Source organism: Saimiri boliviensis, chromosome 8 (genome assembly GCF_048565385.1).
Source record: "Saimiri boliviensis isolate mSaiBol1 chromosome 8, mSaiBol1.pri, whole genome shotgun sequence".
NCBI lineage: Eukaryota > Metazoa > Chordata > Mammalia > Primates > Cebidae > Saimiri > Saimiri boliviensis.
Window position 1 is genome coordinate 76577374 of NC_133456.1, and position 24491 is coordinate 76601864.

Consider the following 24491-nt stretch of genomic DNA (forward strand, 5'->3'; position numbering starts at 1 on the left):
TAACCTGATAAAAATGATAAAGGGGGCCGGATGCGGTGGCTCATGCTTGTAATCCCAGCACTTTGGGAGGCCAAGGCAGGTGGATCACTTGAGATCAGAAATTCAAGACCAGCCTGGCCAGTATGGTGAAACTCCATCTCTACTAAAAAATACAAAAATTAGCTGGATATGGTGGTAGGCAGCTGTAATCCCAGATACTTGGGAGGCGGAGGCAGGAGAATAGCTTGAACCCGGGAGGTCAAGGCTGCAGTGAGCCGAGATCGCACCACTGCACTCTAGCCTGAGCAACAGAGCAAGACTCCATCTCAAAAAAAAAGATGAAGATAAAAAGGGCTATTCACCTTCCTCTTCAAGCCCCTGGCATCACTCTCACCTGAAATTTTCCTTATTTGTTTTTCTCATTGTCCCTCATTTTCGAAAGGCTTCTTCTGAAGCAGAGAATATAGTAAGAATGGGAGGTGGAGCAAGCAGTTGGAAAACCAAGAACTCTTCTCACCTTTTTCTGGTGTTACCAGCGTAGCCATGTCTCCCAGGCAAAAATCATACTGTCCAAAGCAGATCCTCAATCTTCTATGAGTACCTTTCTATATCTTTCATTCGCTTAGCTTCTTGAGGGTCAGGGACACTCTGTTTTGAAGAAAAAAGAACAAAACTTCCTGAATGAGAACCCAACAATTTTTCTCAGGCCCAACATTACAGGCTTAAAGTTTTATTTTGATGGTGGGATTTGCTAGTAGTTTGGTGACATCTTCTGCTAATCTCACATTCTTTCTAGGGTTTTCTTTCCTTGGGAAGCAGAGATGGAGCATGTGTGTAAAACAAGATAGTGGAATGGTTCCAACCAAAGAGTCTTTGTCTACTAGATTTCTAGTTATGAATGAGTGGGGGAGGTTGAATTTGCTTATTATTTAAACCCCTCCACATACTGGAATATTAAAATCTAGCACACATAGAGAGCTCAGATGGACAATCTGGTGTGAGATCAATGCTTCTAACCAATTGAGTATCTACACTCAATCCATCTCTTTAACAACCAGGTGGTTAAACTGTAAGTGATACTCTTCTCCCATCTTGGGCTAAATCATAGGCATTCTGGAGTAGCCAAAGAAGAGCAGGAAGAAGTAAAAGTGATCAAAATAATCAGTTGTTTATTGAGCATTGAGGACCACACTGTAAAAAATGCTATTACATTTGTGATTCAGTTTAGCTTTAAATGCCCTGATATGGTTGGCATATGAAACTTTGATCTTACAGATGAATCAAAGCTCGGAGATACTCACTGGCTTTCCCGAAGCCTTCCAGCTTCTTTTGCTCCCTTGACTCTTTTGATTCTTACCTCCCTGCAGGTTTCCGTGTCCACCCTGGAAAAAATTCTTGAACCAGAAAGAAATCAGAGCTATGGATTCTTTTTGTTTGTTTGTTTGTTTGTTTGTTTGTTTTGATATAGAGTCTCGCTCTGTTGCCCAGGCTGGAGTGCAGTGGCACGATCTCAGCTCACTACAACCTCTACCTCCTGGGTTCAAGCGATTCTCCTGCCTCAGCCTCCTGAGTAGCTGGGATTGCAGGCACACACCACCACACACAACTGATTTTCTGTATTTTTGGTAGAGACGGGGTTTCACCATGTTAGCCAGGATCATCTCGATCTCCTGACCTCGTGATCTGCCTGCCTCGGCCTCCCAAAGTTCTGGGATTACAGGCGTGAGCCACCGCGCCCGGCGCAAATATCAGATCTATGGGTTCTAAGAGAACATATCTGGAGAGGTTCTGGGCTCTGACATCTCAAGGCTTGGAGGGAATAGGCAAAGAGAAAGTCACGCAGAAAGCAGAGGGACTGGGCCTTGAGCTTTTTGATAAAGGATTGGGAGAACAGTGGACTTTCTCACTTAGTATCTTCTCTAACAGCTTTTGAGCATCTTTTTAAATATCGCCAAGGTTATTATACAATAAGAAATTCCTAAAGAAAAGGTAAATGGTGAGGAGTGAGTCTTCAACTGTTGACTTAAAGGTGTTAAGTGTTCTTCATAATTTACCTGGCTTGTTAAAGGCAGAGACAATGACTTATGGGGTTACAGAAGGAGAGACCCCACAATGGCGTGGCTGCCCTTTATGTTCCTCATGGGTTGAAGAACAGGGGCTGTGTCTAATCCCTACTGCATGAGCTACTGGACTTTGAATGGAGGGGGAAAAGAAAGAAACAAAAACGATCTGTCTCACATTCCTTCCATATCCAATTCATATCCCAACATCTCAAAGTTCAGTGTGAAACAAATATCAGAATGAATTCCATAGCTAGCTGTAGAATAATGATGACAAGACCATTTCCATTTTACGGCTGAGGAATTTTAAGTATTATGAAAGTCAATGGGTTACCCATTCTTTCCTTCAATAAATATTCATTAAGCTCCTCCTGTATACTCAGCACTGGATACCAAGCAAACAAAGCACACATAAAGCTTATCCGCTAGTGGACAAACAGACACTAAACAAAAATTAAACACAAAAATATATCTAAAATCACAAATTATGATTCATGATGAGAGAAAAGGTTTATGATAGTGTAAAGAAACACAACAGAAGGAACAGTATAACCTACATTGTTGGGTCAGATCAACCCTTTCTGAAGGAGTGACCTGTATGCTGTGAGCCAGAAAAAAAGCAGAGAGGCAAGCAGGCAGCAGGACCCAGCTGAAGGCCCGGAGGTTGGAGAGTGCGTGGCCAGTGTAGAAGAGGGAGGGCAAATGAGGGGGTCAAAGGGAAGGCCAGGGACAGTCGATGTGGGCCTTCTAAGCCATGGCAAGAACTTTGAACTTTATTCTAAGTGCTAGATGCAGTGAGAAGCCATCAAAGAGTTTTAAACAAGGAAGAGTTGTAATCTAATTAACATTTTAAAAAATGTATCCCACTAATTGTGGAAAATGGAGCGGACAATGGTGGGAGAATATTTACTGAAGTTCCTGTAAAAGATGATTGAATAGGCTGGGCGCAGTGGCTCATGCCTGCAATCCCAGCACTTTTGGAGGCCGAGGTGGGTGGATCACCTGAGATCAGGAGTTCGAAACTAGCCTGACCAACAGGGAGAAACCCCATCTCTACTAAAAACACAAAAATTAGCTGGGCATCGTGGCTCATGCCTGTAATCCCAGCTCCTTGGGAGGCTGAGGCAGGAAAATCGCTGGAACCTGGGAGGCAAAGGTTGCAGTAAACCAAGATTGTGCCATTGTACTCCAGCCTGGGCAACAAGAGTGATACTCCTTCAGAAAAAGAAAAAAAAGATTGAATAGAGCCTAGGGAGGCTTAAATGCCAGTTACCTTAACTCAAATGACAAGGGCACTACTTTTGATTTATAATCTAAAAAAAACAGTATGCCATTAAGCAGAGCCATATATTTTCAAATGTCTTATCAACTAAGATGACCCAAAGGCATTGGGGGTTGCTTCAGGGCAATGCAATTTCTATCTGGCATTCCTGGCCATCTTTTTCTACTTTCCAGGTTTTCCAGGAATGGTGATTGAAGGGGGCAGTCATAATTGGGGAACAAATATATAGGTCATTTGTATCTGATTCTCCCACCCAGCCCCAACCTCACTACACAGCAACAGCAACAAATGTCGGTGGCAGGAAGTACACAAGAAGAAGAATTAACCACAATTGTTTCAATCCAAACTTACAAACATAGAATCACACACACACACAGTTGGTTTGAAGTGGGGTGAGGGAAGGTAGCCAGCCTTCTCACCTTTTTAACCAATAGGATCTCATGTTAGCCATCAAAACAACAGGCTTTCAGTCAGTTGACCTTTCATGATAGAGGTTTTTGTGGGGAGAAGAGAGAGAAAGGAGAGAAAAAAAATCGGGGTTTTGCATCATTTGTCATTCTAATAGTGGAGCACTGAATCAGTCTCATGTTGCAGACACATTAATTTGATTAAGATACAATCCATGGGTCATTCAGGCATATAAAGTACTTTTGCTTAATTGCAAAATTAACAACAGTACAGGATAAATCACTACCAAACTGGAGGTTACTCTGGGACTCATGGACTTTTTCCCCCACTCAATTCACTTTCTCCATCTAAAGTTGTTTTTGACACTTAGTTAAAGAAAAAAATCTGGGTTAAGGCAACAGTACGTGGCACACCAGCATTCAACTCTCAAGGCATTAGTTAAGGGAGCTCATGCTCACTCAGAACAGGAAATGCTGGTAGACCCATCTTACAAAAAGAATCCAAGAGTCCCTTCAGCTCCAAAGAGTTCATAACCATCTCATGATTCACAGAGCTGTAGGAAGTTACCCAATGTCTCAAGAAATCCACTCTGAAATCTGAAGCCTGAGATTCTAGTTTCCATATTTATTATACAACTCCTTGCCTGCCATCTCATTTCTTTTTAGGAGCAGCCTAATTATCAGGCCCTGAGCAACTTTTAGTCAAAAAATATCTACTATACTCCAGGCACTGTGATAAGTGATAAAAATATGAAAACAAAGACCCAATCCTGGATCTCAACAAGTATTTCCTCTAGTTTGTCAGCGAATTCCCTCCCTTCTGTGACTCCATGAGAAACACCTGTCTACAGTGTGGTGCGCACTGACGTGCTGGAGCAGAAGCATGCACGGCACTATGGCAACACACAAAATTAATCAAAGAGTAGGTGTGATTTCGGTTGGCTTAAAATTGAATCAGGAGGAGTTGACCATTTGGAGAGAGAGAGGAGAGAAAATTCCAGCAGAGGGAACAGCACGAATCAAAGTGAGGAAGTAGTGGGATGCAGCGGGTATGTGGTCATCACCCCTGCAAGAAGCAACCAGGTGCTTTCCCTTATCTTGAGGGGAAGTATCAGTGACCAAATCTGGGAGAGTTAAACACTAATCCCAACAATATAGAGGAAGGAATTCTGGATTGGAATTTAGAAGACCCATTGTTCTTCTAGCTAGAATACTGTGTGACCTTGAGCTGGTGGTCATTTCACCTGTCTGTGCCTCAGTATCTTTGTCTGCAAAATGGAAATAGATATTCCTTTCTTATCTATTTTATAAGTCCATCTGAGGGATAAGTGAGATCATGAACATGATAGGTTTAATTCAATTCAGGAAATGCCTAACTTAGAATCATTTATGGTAAGAGTATAAGGCACTGATATCACTGAAGAAGTTATTAGTATTATTTTAAGTGGGAATTCACATGCTCTATTCAGGAGTCAGCCAGCCATCCAGTGGCTGAAGTGTAGGGAGCATGACTAAGACTAGCTTGGAGACACCCTTAAACATGCATAGGTCTTATATTTCATTCAACTTAGAAACATGGTTTAATCCATTATTTTATTATTTTAATACATCAACAAAACTGACTCAGAAGGAACAAAGTGAAAAATATACCTGAGCATCTAAACCACTTATTCTATGCCTTTGCAAATGATTTTGACTCTCACTATATCAAGCGTTTGCTATCTGAAAATCTGTCAGGACCAGTGATCAGAAGAAAAACAGGTAATCATTGATTCAGAAAATAAGAGTTTGAAGGCGTCTTCAGCCCCTTTCCTCCCTAATACTTTGTAAGCACCCTGAACACAGCACAGTGGTCACACCCAGAACATATAGCCATTGCTCGTTTCTGATACCCCAGAGTCCAGGCGATGCTGCATGTGCTTCGGAAAGACCAGTGTTTATGTTATGGCTGTGATTGTAGACTATACACTTCCTGCAGGCTCTGCGAGATGAGACAGGGGCGTTTCCAGAAGCGCTGTCCTCTGGAACCCCAAGCAGTTTGGAGAGAAATCAAAGAGGGAAAGAAACGAATGTCATGATTTCAAAAGGAAGATTTAGCAGTGACAGACAAACTAGATCACAAGATGATGGAAATAAGAAAATACCAAAACCATTTACCCTCTTCCGGCCCCTTTCTCTTCTAAGGAGCTTAACATATTTTATGGACATAGATGTACATTTTTATCATTGTACATTGGCAAGTCACTTCATCTTCCATAACTTCAAAGGTTCTCCTTCCCTCATTTTTAAGGGATGGTGAGCAGATCAAGTGAGAAACCCTTTGAAAACTGCCATGTCTGTGGCAATTATTGCTTAGAGAGAGAGCCAGGGCAGGCCTTGACATTTGTTCCGTCCACCCCAGATGGCAGTTTAATCTCTTTGTTCTCCTGCTGTTACATGGAGAAGAAAAGACTGGTCCACATGCAGGCCCAGAGGCCTGAGTGGATGTGTCAGCTCTGCTCTGTGTCCCTGGGCAAATTAATGTATAGTTCTGGCTTTCGATCTCTTTTACCCTTATCCTCAAAAGGTAGACACAAGCTCTAATATCTCTTTCAGTTCTGACACCTTGCAAAATCAGGATTCCTCAGGCTAGACTCTGCTAACTTAGCAAGGACCAAAAGCCATGAAGATGAAGGTCATAGCTGGTGCTCCTGTTTACTCACGTCCAAAATGAAAAGAACGCCTACTTTGTGGAGTCTTTGGAAGGATTAGATACAATATATGCAAAGCTGCTAGCATAGTGCTTGGCACCAGTGGATGCCCCATAAATAGTGTCCTAAATCAAAACTACAAGATATCCATTGTGAGCCTCTGCCAACCTGATCTCTTGTCTTCCTGGTTCCTGGCATCTTCGTGGCTTGAGCACACGGCCTCTGAGTTACAGCTGGCTGCTGTGAGCTTGAAGTCCAAGCATGAGAACAACCCTTGAGGCTTTCTGTTTTATCCAGAGGTGCCACATGGAAAGCCTGTGAAGTCCTCTGTTTCTTTTAGCTGGAATTTTGTGCCCCTGAGCACCCGTTTTCTCCCGGGTGTCTGTGAAAGACTGCAAGGGAAATTGTTCCTAAGAACAACTATTTGCTTCACTGTGTTCATGCCTGGAAATGTTTTGTGCACCGCCTGCAATGGCAGGAGGAAGGAACACAGGAGACTGGGAGTCTGAAGCCATGAGTCAGCAGCGTGATGTCCTTCTGTGTCTGCTTTGCCCGGTTGCCGTCCTCCCAGTGTGATAAGCGCTTGAGAACAGTAAGTCTTCGTCAGCACCAGCAATGTCATTGCAGGCACGGGGCAGGCTAGAAGCCCTAGAAACGTGTCTCACTTACTCAGGCTCCCCATCCCCTGCAGAACCTAGAAAAAAAAATCAGAAATTTCTACATGCTTTTTCCTATTTAATGAGGTCGAAGATTCTTAAGGAATGAAAGGCACAGCTCCAGCCTAGCTTTTAATTAGCTTCAGGACCCTTGTTTTAAACCAGCCTGGTTCCCAAAGCTATTCTCTCTCTCTGCTCTGAATGAGTCAGAAATTCAATTGCATTCCTTTTTTGTCAACTCATAATAAAGTGCTCTTTCTGCCCCCCAGGATTACATGGGGAAGGACACTCAGTAGCCAGACCCTGCACATTTTGACCCCAGTAGGACACCAGAACCATCAAAGGGCAGTTAAGGGGCCAGATTTGGTGGTGTTTTTGACAACCCGCTGTGTAAACTTGGTCCAGTTTGTCCACGTGTACAATGAGGGGAAAAAAATGAACTTTAGAACCAAATAGACCTGCCAAATAAAAGCCTGCCTTCTCATCTGAGTGTCTGGCAAGTTAACTAAGCACTCACAGCTTCTGTCCTCTCATTTGTGCTAACTATATTGATGTCTACCTTGTACGATGACTGAGGTGCCAAAGGAGATATTGTAAGTGAAGCATAATGTCCTGGACATTGATAGATACTCTCGGAAGACGTTGTTCCTCTACTTTAATCCTCATTCCTCCACACTGCCCGTTTCACTGGGTTGAAGTAATGACCCAAAGGGATAACATAATTCAGAGGTTAGGAGCATCAGTTTTGTAGCCAGAGACCAGGGTTCAAATCCCAATCCTGCCCCATTCTGACTGTGTGACTCTACAGCAGGCTCTACAGCCTCGCTGTTTCTTTGCATTGAAAAAGGGGACAATGTCAGTAGCTCCTCCAGAAGATTACTGTGAGGACTGAATGAGACAGTGTACAAAAGGCCCTTGCCTAGTGCCTGGCACATGGTAGGTATGCTATAAATTATTAGCTAACAACAGCAGCTACAGCGTCTGAGAGTGCATTGTAAAATTTAAAAATCCTCCAAGACATTCATCTCAAATCGTTTTTCGAAAGAATGTGCCAGTGTTACCGGTGCTTATGTAAATGTAAGTGGTTATTATTTATGTAGGAGAATATTACTGAGTATCATGCAGGAAGAGGGAGCGAACAGTGTAGAGGAAGAAAAAATTTATGATGGGCTTCAAAGGGGAGAAAGAGCAGAAAATAACATCTCATCCAGCAATATAAAGCCAGCCCTATATAACTCAGAGCTGCCCTGACGGTAAAGCATCATACCAATAGTCTTCCCTGAAACAAGAAAAGAAAGAGAAACCCATGGAAAAGAAAGAAGAAGAAAAACCTCATTTCATTGCCTCTAAAATTAATCCTAAGGTTATATTTGTCCAACAAAATCTTACTAAACACCCATCCCACGGGAGATGCAGAGACAGCAGGCCTGGCTCTGCCCTCAGGGAATCTGCAGTCTAATGAGGACCTTCCAACAAGTACATAAATAACTAATTAAATGTAGAAAGTGAAGTGTCATAAACTGTATCATTGCTGGTAGATGTCATCTTTATGGAATTCTCTTTCTTTATTATATCATCTCTTTTTCCAAAGGAATTTTGGACAATTTATACTATAAAAGAAGTTATACCCTGAGGATTAAAAAAATGGAACTAGAAATTTAGATTTAAAAAATAAAGATGTGGCGAAGACTAATATAATTGTTGAACTGAGCGTCAAATTCAGCTGAGCATCCTGGACAACAGGGACAGATCAAATGGAAAACACATTATTATAATTTAGTATTTCTTACATGTTGATGATCTCTAAAATAATATTCAGAAGCTTAGACAAGGCCCAATTCAGTGATTCTGCATTTTCAATTCAAATGAAAAATGCAAAAGGCATGCATGTCTGTGGAATTCAGGTAGGCACTGTTGATTATCAACATTTAAGGCCATTATTTTGGAAAAATCGTCATCTTTAGTATGAATCACTAAACTGTTGTTGCTTTTCATTTTTGTTGGGATTGTTTCTTAGGTAGCAGCTATGCAGAACTCAAGCTGTTTCACTTCTTACGTTTATAAGAATATATATATATATACACACCCTAAAACTGGAACAATCTTTGTATCATTGGGCTAGACCCACTAATTTTATTTTCAATGAGATTTCAGTGCTCCAGAGGGCTTTGATCTGTCACAGGGCTCTCTTGGGTTAATTGCTGCTGTTCTCAAGTCGGCCTGACTTAGACAGGTAGGTGGGAGTGAGTAGAATTAGCCAGCTGTACAGCGAATCAAAGACATTTGCTTGCGAGAGTACCTACTTCTGAGAATTACCATGAATTTTGCATGCCGCTAAGAAAGGAAGGAAGGAAGTGACATCTTAAAGATCCTGGGCTTGGGCGAGCTGCGGTGAAGACCAGCTGCTATTATTCTTTTGGCTGGTTCTGGCCTATTGTGATGTCCTTTATAAATCTGAGAGAATTTGAATTTTAAAGCTGGTTCTAAGGACCGTGTTTTGCCTTTCTAAATTGTATTCTTTAAATGTTCAGGAGCTTGATTAATGAGGAAGAGCTATAAATAAATAAATAAAAAAGACAAGTAAACAAGTCAGGGGAAGAGGTGCTAAACTGAAAGAAATAAAAAGAATCGCAAGGTGAGGACGAGGGAGACTGGGATGTCCAGAAGGCAATGGCATCTGACCATTTCTCTGTTCCAGGCCCTGCAGGGCCCCTGAGAGGGGGTTTCTGGTGTCGGTCAGCTGAGACAGAGCCGTGGTCAGGCACGGGGCTGGACAGGAAGCCTGGTAACACGTGCTGGTCAATACCACACACATCTGTTTGATTTGGCACTGCTCACCGGCCAGCTGCTGGCACAGAACCAGAAGGGGCAGGTGAGGGTGTTGGGGGAGGGGGGAGGGAGGGGAGACGGAATTATGCACAGTTGTTCCAAAACGGGGGAAAGGGAGGAGGCTAGAAGGAATGAGGCGACGGAGGCCCCAAGGGCAGGCTGGGGCAGGAAGCCCACAGCTGTGGTGGTGGGCCTTGTGCTAATCACCCTGTGCAGCAGGTGAAGGTACTGAGGTCGCAGGGACATGGCTTCTGTAGACATTCAGGCACGGGGCCAGGTTTGTGTAAAGTGTCAGAAGTGCTTTCTCACTGTCCCTTTTGACCCACGTACTGTCTATCTCCCTCATAGTGGGCCTTCCAGAAATTCCAAACCAGCCACCATGTTGCTTCCCTATTTTTCCTACAAGCTTAAACATTTTATTTCCCACTTCAAATCGTGTTTTTGGCTTTTTTTTTTCTTTCTTTCTAAGCTCACAAAGACTTTCTCTAAGCTGTTAACATCCTCCCAACCACCTAGAGAGAACTTTAGAAAGAATAAGCCTGCTTGCTCAACAGAAGACTTGGGAAGTAGGAGCAATGTTCCTGAAGCCACCTGGCTTGGCCAGTGCAAGAACAATTTGAGCAAATACTGACTCTTCCACCCCAACACCATTTGCTCTGCCAAAATTTGCTCTGGTCCAAAATTTCAAGCTTGTGCCAAGATGTTGAGTCGGTGAGTAGTGAATGTACACAACATCAGGGGAGAGCCATATTATTATGTCATCACAGTGTGAAATCTGACACAGGCATACGTTCAGTGCTCACCATTTATTAACCAACACTATCTGCCAGAAACCATGCTGGCTCTTCAAGTAGCTCGCAGTCTGGGTGGTCTCTTCCTGGATCTCTATCCAGTTGTCCATTGCCTAAAGGGAATCCGTTCAGGTCACTTCCGCATGCTTGAAAATCTCACAAGTTCATCCTCTCTGCTTCTTACAAAAGTTCTATTCCCACCACTGGCATCACATGCGACAAAAGACAAGACACTAGTGGTGTTGCAGCTGAAACGGATTTTTCTGCTCCTTGAAACAGCAAGATCTGTTTACTTCTAGGGTATTCTCAGTACACAGACGATCAAAATAACATGATTGGGAATTACCAACATCCAAAATAAAATACTAAAAAACCCAGACAGTTTTATATGGTTTGCCCTGATAATATAGGTTCAGGTTGTAAAGGGTGTATGAGATTCAAATCCTAATTCCGTCGTTTGTTAGCAAGGTAAACTTTCCTTCTCCATTATTTAAAATGAGAAGAATAATAGACCCTACATCATAAGGTTGTTTTAGTAAAGGGCTCACTCATGTCACCGTGCAGATTTTGGCTACTGCACCCAAGAATGAACAGGGAGGTTTGTCCTGCGTAGACAGCGCATCTACAACCACAACATCCCACTTCAATCTGGGTTCTCTTTGAATAATCAGTTCCCCACCTTGTGCCACTGTAATTCTATCTCTTAACTCTCAATGCTCCCACAGAATACTGAGAGTTAAGAGACGCAGTTAAACTCTGCTACTCAGGAAAGGAATTTCAGGGACATAAGCTATCTACAGAGAGCAAATACCAGTAAAGTTTAATCTGATTCCTTAACAATTTATTACCACTCCACTTCCTTTTTGAGCAAGCGTCATGTTCCCTGGAGGACTTTCGGGCTTTTGTTAGTACTGGGACTTCTTGACCCTCTACTCGAAAGGTGATTTTCCTCTAGTTTTCTTTCATATGATTCCCAGGCTTCCTTCACTCCTTCTTCATCTCATCCTTAGGCTTTCAGCTCTGTACAGTTTGTCGCATCCCTCTTCAAGTACCTGACTCACCTGGATCGTCATCAGATCCTCATCCATGCCGTAACCACCCAGCCTCTCCGTCACCCAACCTCCATGCCTTACACTGTGCACAGCTGCACAATAGTGTCAACTCTCCTTTGGAATGATGTTGGCTCCTAAGCGATTTATTCATTATACATTTGCATTTTCAAATTAGCTTACATAGGCTGTATTACAGTTTTGTAGGACTGTAGACATCCTATTGATATGAAACTATGGATTGATATCCATAGTTATCCTGTATAGGGTCTTTCCTCAGAAGTCCCAGCTGCCACCACAAGGGCTTGATCACTGATACCTTGCAGGGTTGACACCCCAAGAGTTCTCAGCTTAATTCTCAGCTCCACTCCAGGATTGAGGGCTTTTATTGTTTTCAGTGAGAGGGCATTTAAGGAGGCAGGTGATCCAGCATCAAGTTTGTCCCTTTCTGACCTTGCACCCTGGGTCCAGTGACTCATCTTATCCCTGATTTTAGGGTCTTCATTCCTGCAAAACTGTTAGCCCTCCCTAGAATTAAGGTCTTCCACCAGCAGCTATATAGCCCTCCTCTCTAGGAACAGGACTTATTCCCAGCCTCCCCCATGCTTGATGGTAGTGTGGAAACAAACAGCAGGTTTGAACTCTGACTCTATCACTTTTTTTTTTTTTTTTTTTTTTGAAACAGTCTCGTTCTGTCGCCAGGCGCCAGGCTGGAGTACAGTGGCATGATCTCAGCTCACAGCAACCTCTGCTTCCTGGGTTCAAACAATTCTCCTGCCTCAGCCTCCTGAGTAGCTGGGACTACAGGCACATGCCACCATGCCCAGCTAAGTTTTGTATTTTAGTAGAGACAGGGTTTCACTATGTTACCCAGGATGCTCTTGATCTCTTGACCTCATGATCTGCCCACCTCAGCCTCCCAAAGTGCTGAGATTACAGGCTCTATCACTTTTTATATGACTGGTGATTCATCTCTCCAGGCCTCAATTTCCTCATTTGTTAAATAAGAATAAAATTACCCTTGCAGAGATGCTGTGAGAATAAGTGAAAAAGCAGGCAGAATGCTTGACGCATAGCATTGCTCAGTAAAGAGTAGCTGTCTTTCTTGGGATGACCATTTATTATGTCTGGCTTGATGCTGGCTGCAGCCAAGTCTGTCCACCTCTTGCTTATCTTCATGTGCTGCCGATACTCCCACATTCACCATCGCACCTACCTAACCTCCTCATCTGAGTTCCAACACTCCTCCAAGTGTGTTTTAGTTGTGTCTGTTCTGACTGCAGGCTAATGGTGCCTGGGAGCCAACAGGTACCAGCTCATGAGAGCTGCCCCCAGCATCTCTTCCCAACTCCATGTTCAGTAAGCATTATATTGGTGGGTTGAAATCAGGCACAGTGAGAGTATTTACACAGCAGAAACCAGCAAATACTACAAACGGGGCTTCCCCCTCACCCCACAGAGCCATTTGTTAAACATTTACAGGCACACCAGTGCAGACCTTTCATTTCTTCTGTACCTTCTCTGGGCCTGATCATCCGACCTGAATACTCAAGTGTAGCCCTTTTAAGAGAAGACCCCAGAGCTTTTTTTATGTACACTGATAGGCACTGCATTTCAGTGAGAATGCAGCTAAATCCATGCCAAAGCCTACAGCGCAATTCAGCTGAGGGATGGAAATATTACACCAGGAAACAAAAAAATCTAGCAAATATACATTAAGCTCTGGATTAACCCTAGCACTAATGAGATCAGCTCACACACCAGAGTGTTTTCTTCCTGCCAGGTTCCCTCCTGGTGGGACAGGCTCCAGGGGCCAAGGTGTTACCTGAACACTGCGGAAATCTTCCAGGCCCTAAGCGACATGTTCTCTGGGCCACTCCTTCAATGCCTCTAGCTTGGAAGCATTGCTGTCCTGTAACAAAGAGGGTATAGAAGAAGATGCATCCTTTACAGGGGAAAAGGGAGGGCTTGCCTTTTTTTCTTTATTGTGAAGGCTCTGAGCCACATGAGTTTGCTAACGGATGAGCATTTTGAGGGCTCAAATTCTGTTCCGATATGTGTCCCCTAGAGGCCTGAACAAGTGTCCTGTCCCTTTATGGTATTTAGTTAAGGTTTACTGTCCTGAAGACTACATTTAGAGTATGTAATATTTACTTAGTGCCAGGCCGCACTTACCTATCTAATTCCCTTGAAGAAATACTTTTTTCTGTCTGGATACATAGCAGCCATTTATTAATGGAAGCTGTTAAAATGTTAATTGTTTGCGTATTCATCCTCTGTATGCTTGTATTCATCATAAAGTTCTTTTTTTTCCACAGTTGCTATGCATGATGCACTGCTGTAGGCTTATTGGGGGTTAAATGAACTCTAACATGTGAGAGTTTACAGTTAGATAAACATACAGAGTGGAACTTTGAAGAAATACTTTATTAAGCAAATAAATAGATGTGTACGCCTATGCCTGGTGGGGTGGGAGGACGGACACTTTTCCTTAGGAGGAAATGTTTTCTTACAGATTTTAGAGAGAAAACTATCATCCGCTATCCTATCTGACTGTAGTGGGTGTCATAAATCTCCTTTTAGCAGTATTTTATTCCTTCTGTACATGAAAGGACCCCCCCCCACCACGAGCCCAATTCAGGGGTACACTCCATCTTTCTTCCCCGTCCTCCTAAAATCCTTTTTTCCTCACAAAATTTACAAATTCTACTCATTTTTCTCTCGTCATAATTGCAGGCTGCCTACAGAATGCAAAACACTTCTCACCACCCCGTGTCCTCCCATGTACCCACCCTTCAACTCGCTGCCCCTAAAATTGGCACCTGGGGCAAGTTTTATTGTGATGCATTTTATGATCATCTTCACAGGGAAACCAACAGAAACTGATGAGGGTAGGGAAGGGAGAAGAGTTCCAGGAATGTCCCCAGTGCTCTCCTTACCCGGGTCTCTGGCCCACACTAAAATGTGAAATGCAACCTCTCCTCTAACAACTCCTCTTTGTCTCCCCTCTCGCCTTCAGGGCAACGTCTCTGATGTCATCAGGTACCGCTAGTGTACCCCAATAAGAACAGCGGATGTGAAGCAGTCAGGGCCTGAACGAGGCACTTCATAGCTTGCAAATCATTCTCTCCTCCACAACTTTGATGAACCTCTGAACCGCCCTGTGACCTAGGTATTGACATGACCACCATCCTTCAAAGGAGCTCACGGGACAGAGCAGGCAGAATGCCTGGTGGATGCCTGACAGCAACTCCCTGCATTTTTCTTCTTGTTTATGTTGCTCTACCATGACACACAGTGATTATGCACCGCTTCTGTGTGACCTGCAGAAAGAATCTGATTCAAGTGATCTTCTCAAAAATAGAATCTCAGCCAGGTGCGGTGGCTCATGCCTGTAATCTCAGCACTTTTGCGGGCCTAGGTGGGTGGATTACCTGAGATCGGGAGTTCGAGACCAGCCTGACCGTCATGGAGAAACCCCATCTCTACTTTAAAAAAAAAAAAAAATTAGCCAGGCGGAGTGGTGCACGCCTGTAACACCAGCCACTCAGGAGGCTGAGGCAAGAGAATCGCTTGAACCTGGAAGGCAGAGGTTGCAATGAGCCAAGATCATGCCATTGTACTCCAGCCTGGGCGACAAGAGTGAAACGTCATCTCAAAAAAAAAATCTCAAGATTCTCAAATTGTGTCTTAACTCCATTTTATGAAGAAAAGGCACCCACAATTTCTACCCCGCTTCCTGCCCAATTGGCAACAGCTTTGGTGCTTGTCTGATGACCAGATCCTTGCTCCCATGACTGCATAGCACAGTCAGGGCGCCTCAGACTGGACATCCAGATGACCCCTTGCTGTACGTCTAAGATTCTGTTTCATCCAGGTCTGGATCAAGAGGAAAAAATTGCCATTATCCCAGCGCTGGCTTTTTAAGTCTTCCTTTATCTCGTCACACTTTCATTTTATGCCTTTCTCCCAAGTCATCAAAGTACAATTACTTTAAACCACAGAACTTTAGACTCCCTTAATTTTTCTTCTTACCTTTCCAGAAAGAATTAACTCTTGAGTATTTAGGTTCCTCAGATACAAAATACCCACTCTCTACTCCATGTAGTAAGAAAACAAAATTAATTTTTGAATATCAGTGTAAACTCACTCACTCATACTGGCTATTATAATTGTGTAGGATTTTTCTCCATAGAAATCAGGAATCTCCTTCAGCATGGCGATGTCAGGTAATAGAATGGAGAGGACCAATGGACCACTCAGTGCCAAGCTTAAGAGGTCATCTTATTAATCAGTTGGATAGAAGATTAATTTATTCATTCAACACACAATAATAACCTAAGCTCCTGTAGTACTTGAGATCTGATAACATATGCATGTTCTGAGCATATTATCTCAGCTTTCTAACTAGACTGGGAGGCCCTTCAAAAGAATCTGATTTCAATTTGCCACTACCTGTCTTATGGCATTGGGCAACTCACTTCACTTCTCCAGTCCTGAGTTTCCTCATTGTGGGGGGTGGGTAAAAGGAGCACCCTGAATCCACACAATCACCTTCTTCCCACTCTGAATTGAATGCAAATATGGGTTATGCACCGAACACAAGAGCTACTGAGGAAGCTCAAAGAAGGAAGGACCAAGCGCTATTCAAGAAGAATCAGAGAACTGTTGAAGCTGGGTGAGGGTGCATGGAAATTCATAATTCTGTCTACTTATGTGTATATTTGAAAATATCCCAAAAGAAAGGAAGAAAGAGAGAGAGAGAGAAAGAAAGAAAGAAAGAAAGAAAGAAAGAAAGAAAGAAAGAAAGAAAGAAAGGCAGGAAGGAAGGAGGGAAGGAAGGAAGAAAGAGAAAGAAAGAAGGAAAGAAAGAAATGGAAATCTAGCAGGCTTCACATAGCGAGAAGCAGTTTAGCAGAATTGAAGCATGGGTAGGATTTCAATGAGCCGACACTGGGTCAGGGGCCATTCCAGGCAGGGAACACCGTGAGCCAGGGCACAGAGACTGGAAAATATAAGATGTTCACAAAGAACTGGGAGTAGTCATGTATGACAGCAGCATGGGGAGCCAGAGGGAGCAGCGGGAGATGGGCTGGAAAGGTATTGCGAGGTCAGAGCTGAAGAGCCTCCAGAGGCCCTTGAGGAGTCTGAGCTGAGCTCAGTTCACCAGGGAAAGTGACCTCATTGGTCACACTCGAGTTGGCCTTACTGCTTTGCAGCCTGTCTGGGTGCAGGCCCAGAAGCAGGGCATGTGGCAGAAACTGGCAGAGGAGGCTCCTGGCAGCACCACCGGGCTTATTTCTCCACCAGGAAACAAGGCTTCCTATAACTCAGACCCATGAATCAGCATTTCCTCTGTCAATAATACACAGCCAGAAATGCAACAGCACAGAGCTCGGGGAATGGAAGAAAGGAAGGAATATTCCATGACATCTCTGGGCTCTGCTTTCCTTTGTCCTCATGAAACACTCCTGATAAGCTCTTGAGTGTCACTCAGGTTTCATAGGATAAGTTTCTCAGAGAACCTCTCAGTACCTCGTGAAGATGAAGTTTGCAGAGTTGTCGGCACTCTCGTCATATCGTGTGTTACTATCACCACGAGGATAAGTAAGACTGCTTTCTGAATTATTTCATTACATGATAACTAAATATTAATAACACTGTTCTACCCTGGCAGAGATTTGAGGATCTGTGTGATTTGCCTTTGCATTTTTACACTTCCACATTCAATATTTATCGGATTCTTAAGATAATCCTGTGAGATACACAGAGAGTATTAGACCCATTTCACAAATGTAACACTGAGGCAGGGAGATGAAATGCTTCTTCCCTGTTGGATCTGTTTTGAAGATGCCAGAACTGACCCCAACTCTTTAAATTTCAGTCCAATATTCTTTTCAAAGTCATATACTGTTAAGAAATGTTTAAATATTAATATTTAATATGGTTTTTAATATATGTAATAAAATTATATTAATTGGCAAAATATTTAATATACTTAATTTATACTATTAGAGATGTATCTTATATTAACATATGTGTTTCCTAGCACCAGTAAGAATTGTATCCATTCTCTTATTTCATTCATTTATTTATCAGGTATTTCTTGACTACTTTCTATATGCCAGGCTCTGTTACAGACACATTCAGCCATAAACAAAACAGGCAAAAATCCCCGCCCTTGTAGCACTTATATCCTAATTGAGGAACTCAGACAATGAGTAAGATAAAAGAGTAAAATTCAGAGTATGTTAGAGAGTTCCAGGTGCTGTGGAGAATAGAGCAGATGAAGGAGAGGGTAAGGAGTGTTGAAAGGGCGATGCGGGTTTACATTCGATGCTCAGGAACAATCTCACTGAAAATACAACATTTAAGGCAAGACCTGGAACAGGAACGAGCCAGCCATGTGGCAGTCTGTGAGGTGGCACGTGGGGCGGGCCATCAACAGCAAATGCAAGGTGTGGTTCCCCCTCGCATGTCCGAGGAACAGTAAGCAGTCAAGTGTGGCTAGACTGGAGGGAGTCGGGGAGAGGCTAAAGACGCAGGAAGTGGAGACTGGGGATTACAGCACAGAGGCCGTGAAGACCTGGGGCTGACTTAGAGAATTTTCTATCATTTACTAAAAACCAGTGCAAACACTGAAAGACAAAGCTAAAACAAAGCAAGACAAGGGTAAAATGCAATCAACAAACATGTAAGGGGAGGTCAAGGTTGGTGAGGAAGATGAGATAAAAAGGTAAGGGGTACATGGAAAGAAAGAAAGAAATGAAGTCACTTACTCTCTGTCTCTCTATTTCTTTATTTTTTCTTTTATTTTTTGAGACAGAGTTTCTGTCTGCCGCCCAGGCTGGAGTACAGATGCATGATCCCAGTCCCTGCAACCTCAACATTTTGGATTCAAGCAATCCTCCCACCCCAGCCTCCCAAGTAGCAGGGCCTGTAGGCACACACCAATACACCTGGCTATTTTTTTTTTTTTTTTTTTAATTTTTAGTAGAGACAGGATCTCACTATATTGCCCAGGCTGGTCTCAAACTCCTGAGCTCAAGTGATCTGCCCACCTCGGCCTCTCAAAGGGCTGGGATTACAGGCATGAGCCACCGCACCTGGTCTGTCTCTCTCTCCTGCCTCACTTTGCTTGCTCGCTCTCTCTTGTTCTCATGCTCTCTCTCTCTCTCTCTCAGTTTTGGGAATCTTGATCCAAGATCCAAGCCCTCAAGCCAACTGCCCTGGGTGCTTCTCGAGGAGCCGTGCAGGGCAGGGGCAGGCGGAGGAGCACCTCATCACCGCAGCTTGGGCCCAGACCCCAGACCTCCGTCAGGCTCCTGCCTAGTTGGGCCACAGGAATTCATCAAGCCTCCTCTTGCCTGGGCTACAGGAGGAAACAGAACAAAACCCTCCTGATCATCCAGCCTCCAGGCCTTCCCAGGGACAGTCACCTTCTAAGCACAGCCCACTCCCAGGCAGGCAGGAGAGCATGAATAGAGCTGCTATAAGCATTCACACACAGGATTTTGTGTGAGCACGAATCTTTATTTCTTTGAAATAATCAAAAGTGCAATTGCTGGGATGTATGGTAGTTACAGAATAATGACTCTTGAAAGATCTCCACATTTTAATCCCTGGACCATATGAATATGTTACTTTATATGTCAAAGAAGACTTTGCAGATGCGAGACTTGGGTCTCCCCCACAGCCTTCATAAAGAACATGGCTTGCCAACCCTTTGATTTTAACCCCACAAGACCCAATATCAAACTTCAAAAATCCAAAACTGTAAGAAAATAAGTCTTTTTTTAAGCCACTAAGTTTGTGGTCATTTGTTGCAGCAGCAATAGGAAACTAATACAACTACGGTGAATTTTCCAGTCAATGAATAAAAATTGTGTCTCTCCATTTATTTAGATTGTCTTTGATTTTTTTTTCTCAGCATTTTATAGGCTTCAGCATACAAGTCTTGCAAGTATTTCGTTAGATTTATACATGGGCATTTCATTTTTTGAGTAATGATAAGTGGTATTGTATTTTTAATTTTAATGTCCGTGTGTTTATTGATAGTACATAGAAATACGATTATTTGTATGCATCTATTTGCATCCTGTAACCTTGCTAAACTCATTAGTTCCAAGAGGCTTTATTTTTGTAGATTCCTTCTAATTTGCTATAAAACCCTATCATCTACAAATCAAGGCCATTTTTCTTTCTAATCCTTATTCTTTTTGTTGACTTTTCTTGCCTAATTGTACTGGCTAGAACTTCCAAAACTATGTCGAATAAAAGTGGTGAGAGTGAACATTCTTGCCTCAATTCCTGATCTGAGGGGGGAAAGATTCAGTCTTTCATCATATATAATATAAGCTAAAGGGATCTGTAGACATATTCCTTGGTTTCTGAGAGTTTTTTTTTTTTTTTTAATCACAAACTAGTATTGAATTTTGTCAAGTGCTTTTCCTGCATTGACTAATATAATCATATATTATATTTTTCTTTATGCTTAGATATTCTAGCAGCTTTTCGTCCATAAAATAAACATTTAGTAGCCTTCGGTTCATAAAATAAACCCCCTTGGTCACGGTGCATAATTCCTTTTATAATTGCTGCTTTTATTTTAGATTTTTTTCTATTTTGTCCCATTCTACTTTAAAAATTTTTTTTGCTTCTATATTTTTGGAAGATGTTAATCTGTCGTTTTCTTTATTTGTCTTATCTTTGGTTTTAAAATCAAAGCAACACTACCTTAATGAAATGAATTAAGGATTATTTCTTCCTTTTCTATTTTCTAGGACATGTGTAGAATTGGTATTAGCCCTTCTTTAAATATTTGGAAGAACTCTTCAGTGAAATCATCTGCAACTAGAAATTTGCTTTTTGGAAGTTTTTAAATTCTGAATTCAATTTCATTAATAATTATAAGGTCATTCAAATTATCTATTTCATGCTAGATACGTTGTGGTAATTTATGGTTTTAAAGAATTAATCCATTTTATTTAAGTTTTCCAATTTTTGTGTGAAGAGTTGTTCATAGTATTCCCTTATTATTATTTTAGTGATTCAGTCTGTGATGACAGCCTTTGTTTTATTCCTGCTATTAATAAGTTGTTTTCCTTCTTTTTCTCTCCATCTCTCCATTTCTTTCTCTCCATCTCTCCATGTCTCACTCTCTTGCATCTTGATAAAGGTTTATCAATTTTTATTGATCTTTGCAAAGAACAAGCTATTTGTTTTATTGATTTTTCTATTGTATTTTAGTTTTCTATCTCACTGGTTTCTGTTATCTTTATTTCTTTCCTTCTGCTTACTTTGGGTTTATTCTGCTTTAGTTTTTCTTTGGATCTACTCTGCTTTACTTTTTTATATTTTTATTTGTTTGTTTGAGGCAGGAATTTGCATGCTTGACATGAGACTTTTTACTAATATAAGCATCTAGTACTGTAAATCAATCTCTTTCTCTCTCTCTCTCTCTCTTTCCCAGCGCTTCTTGAGTTGGGTCCCACAAATTTGCAATGTATTCTCCTTTTCATTCCGTTCAGTGTGTTTAACTTAGTTCAATGTTTTTTGTTTGTTTGCTTGGGTTCACTCAGTGTAGTGTAACTTTCCTTGAGACTTCATCTTTGACCCATGGATTACATAAACTGTTGTTTAGTTTCCTGATGTTTTGAGATTTTCCTATTATCTTTCTGTTATTAATTTCTAATTTGATTTTATTGTGATCAGAGAACATATGCTGTGTGATTTTAATTAGTTGTTTATCTGATGGTCCAGAATATGCTCTATATCGTTATATATTCTTTGGTACTTGAAAACAACGTGTATACAGCTGTTGTTTAGTGCAGTGTTATGTAAATGTAGATTCGATCCTTGTTGATAGCAGTGTTTAATTCTTGATGATTTTCTGTCTAGTTGTTCTATTAATTATTGAAAGTTGGTTGTTAAAATGTCCAACTATAGTTATAGATTTGTCTATTTCTTCTTTCAGTTTTATCAGTTCTTATTTCACATATTTTACAACATTCTTGTATGGTGCATATACATTTATGATTGCTTTATCTTCCTGATTGAGTGACCCCTTTATCATTATATGATGTTCCTCATTGTCTCTGGTAATTTCTTCTGCTCTGAAGTCTATCTTATCTGATATTAATATAGTCATTTGTGCTTTCTTTTGATCCCTATTCGTCAGATATATCTTTTAATATCCTTTTATTTTCAAATCATTGTATTTGAAGTGAATTTCTTACAGACAACAAATATTGATTGGGTCATGTCTTTTATTCCACACTATCAGTTTCCCTCTTTTAATTGGGATATTTGGACCATTAACATTCAACGTAATTATTGATTTGCTAGAATTCACCTGCCATTTTCTTCATGTTTTCTACTTGCTGTTTTTTGTTACTCTCCTGTTTTCCTACCTTTCTATAGATTGCTTGAACATATTTTTTCAATTCCATTTTAATGTATTTATACTGTTTTTGAATGTTTCATTTTGTAAAGCTTTTTGAATGGTTGTCTTAGGCAGTATATTACATATACATGTCATAATCTACTGGTGTCATAATTTTATCTGTTTGAGCAAATTGGAGAAAACGTCCCCACCTTTACTGCCCTTTTTCCTTCCCTATTTTAATGCAAATGTCTTAAATATTTTTCTCTACATACATTTGGGACCATATCAGACACTGGTACATTTTGCCTAACATTACAGCAAAGCGTAACATTGTCTAATATGGTTTGGTCTGTTTTGCTTCAACGATCAAACACAATTTGGAAAACTCAAAAAAAATTTTTAAAAAAAGGCTTTTGTGTTTGCCTATACTTTTCCTTACTGTGCTCTTTCTTCCTTCTTTACACAGCAAATTTTCGTCTTTTTTTTTTTTTTTTTTTTTTTTTTTTTTTTTTTTTTTTTTTTTTAGACGGAGTTTCGCTCTTGTTGCCCAGGCTGGAGTGCAATGGCGCGATCTCGGCTCACCGCAACCTCCGCCTCCTGGGTTCAGGCAATTCTCCTGCCTCAGTCTCCTGAGTAGCTGGGATTACAGGCACGTGCCACCATGCCCAGCTAATTTTTTTTTGTATTTTTAGTAGAGACGGGGTTTCACCACGTTGACCAGGATGGTCTCGATCTCTCGACCTCGTGATCCACCCGCCTCGGCCTCCCAAAGTGCTGGGATTACAGGCTTGAGCCACCGCGCCCGGCAAATTTTCGTCTTTTAACTTTTCTTTCTGTTCAAAGTACATCCACTCATTATTCTTTTAGGGACACTCTGCTGGTGACAAATCCTCTTAGTTTTCCTTCATTTTAGAATGTCTTGACTTCCCCTTCAATCCTAATGGATATTTCGATGGATATAGGATTCTGGATTGACCGTTTTTTTCTTTCAAAACTTGAAAAATGTTATGCTACTTCCTTCTAGCCTACATGGTATCTGATGAGAAATCTGCAACTTTTCAGTTGCTTTTCTTCTATAGATAGGGTATCATTTTTCTCTTGCTGCTTTCAAATGATTTTATTTGTCTCTAGTTTTCAGAAGTCTGACTATGATATGTCTTGGTATGAATTTCTTAGAGTGTATTTCCTTTGAGGCTTAGCCAGTTTTGTGACTCTGTCTTTTGCCAAATCTGAGAAGTTTTCAGTTGGCTTTTTTATTTTATTTTATTTTATTTTATTTTATTTTGAGCTATTCTTTCAGACAAAAGGGTGTCACTCCATTACTTCCAGGTGGAAGTAGACAGACATCCAAGTTTCACACTCAGCCTCAGTTCCCATGTGAGAGTGGTGGCTTCTCATCACCACTGGGCAAGAGGGGAAATTCTGGCTCTCAGTAGGCCTGCGCTGAAACCTCCTGGCTAGTAAGAGCAGGAGTGACTCACTGCTGTTCCCCACATGTTCCCTATAGACACAGAAGAGAAGTTGGTAAAGCTTTGACTCTCCACCAGGCTAACTTTCCCACCATCTCCGTGGGGAGGGTGAGGTGCCTCATTACGACCGGGTGGAAGTGGAAGTGTGGGCTATCCATGTGGTCTCTACTTACACGATGACGGTGAGGGAGGGTATTTCATTACCAGTCAGCAGGGAGGAAAATTCTAGCCCCTTTCTAGGCTTTTTCTAATATCACCCCAGTGCAGAGAAGAGTTTGGGGTGATATTAGAAAATCAGCACAGCCCGGTGAGGGCAGAAGTCTAGGTTTTCCACTTGGCTTCTGCTGGCTTGAGTGAGAGACAGATCACAGGACTTCGTGTTGTTTGCCCGAGATAGAATGGCTATCATCTAAAAGTTTTTGGTCTTGCCATGCTTTCCCTTTCCTGATCCTTTGGCTAAAGACAGCAGACTTTTGCTGAGGCTTTTCTGTCTGTACTGACAGGCACTTCCAGGTACTGGCTTCTTTAGCTCCGAGTCTGGAATATACAAGGCACAAGAAAACTGGGGGAACTCACTGTTACGTTGTTCCTTGGATTTTTGAGACCACCCGCTAGCCTACCTCTTCTCTTTTACCTATCAGAATATTCTTGCATTTGTTTTGTATCGAACAGCCAAGGTTTTTAGTTGCACTCAGCAGGAGGAAGAGAGAAAAGTGTGTCTACTCGATCTTTTCAGAAGTGGAAGTCTCCACTGAACTTCCGAAATGGTGTTAAAACCAGACTTCTTACCCCAGTGTCTCATCCTTGCAGATAAGGTGTCATACCCTCTTCAAAATACTGAGAGGTCATGTCATTTTCTTTTCTTTGCAGAACACTCATGAATCCTCATTAT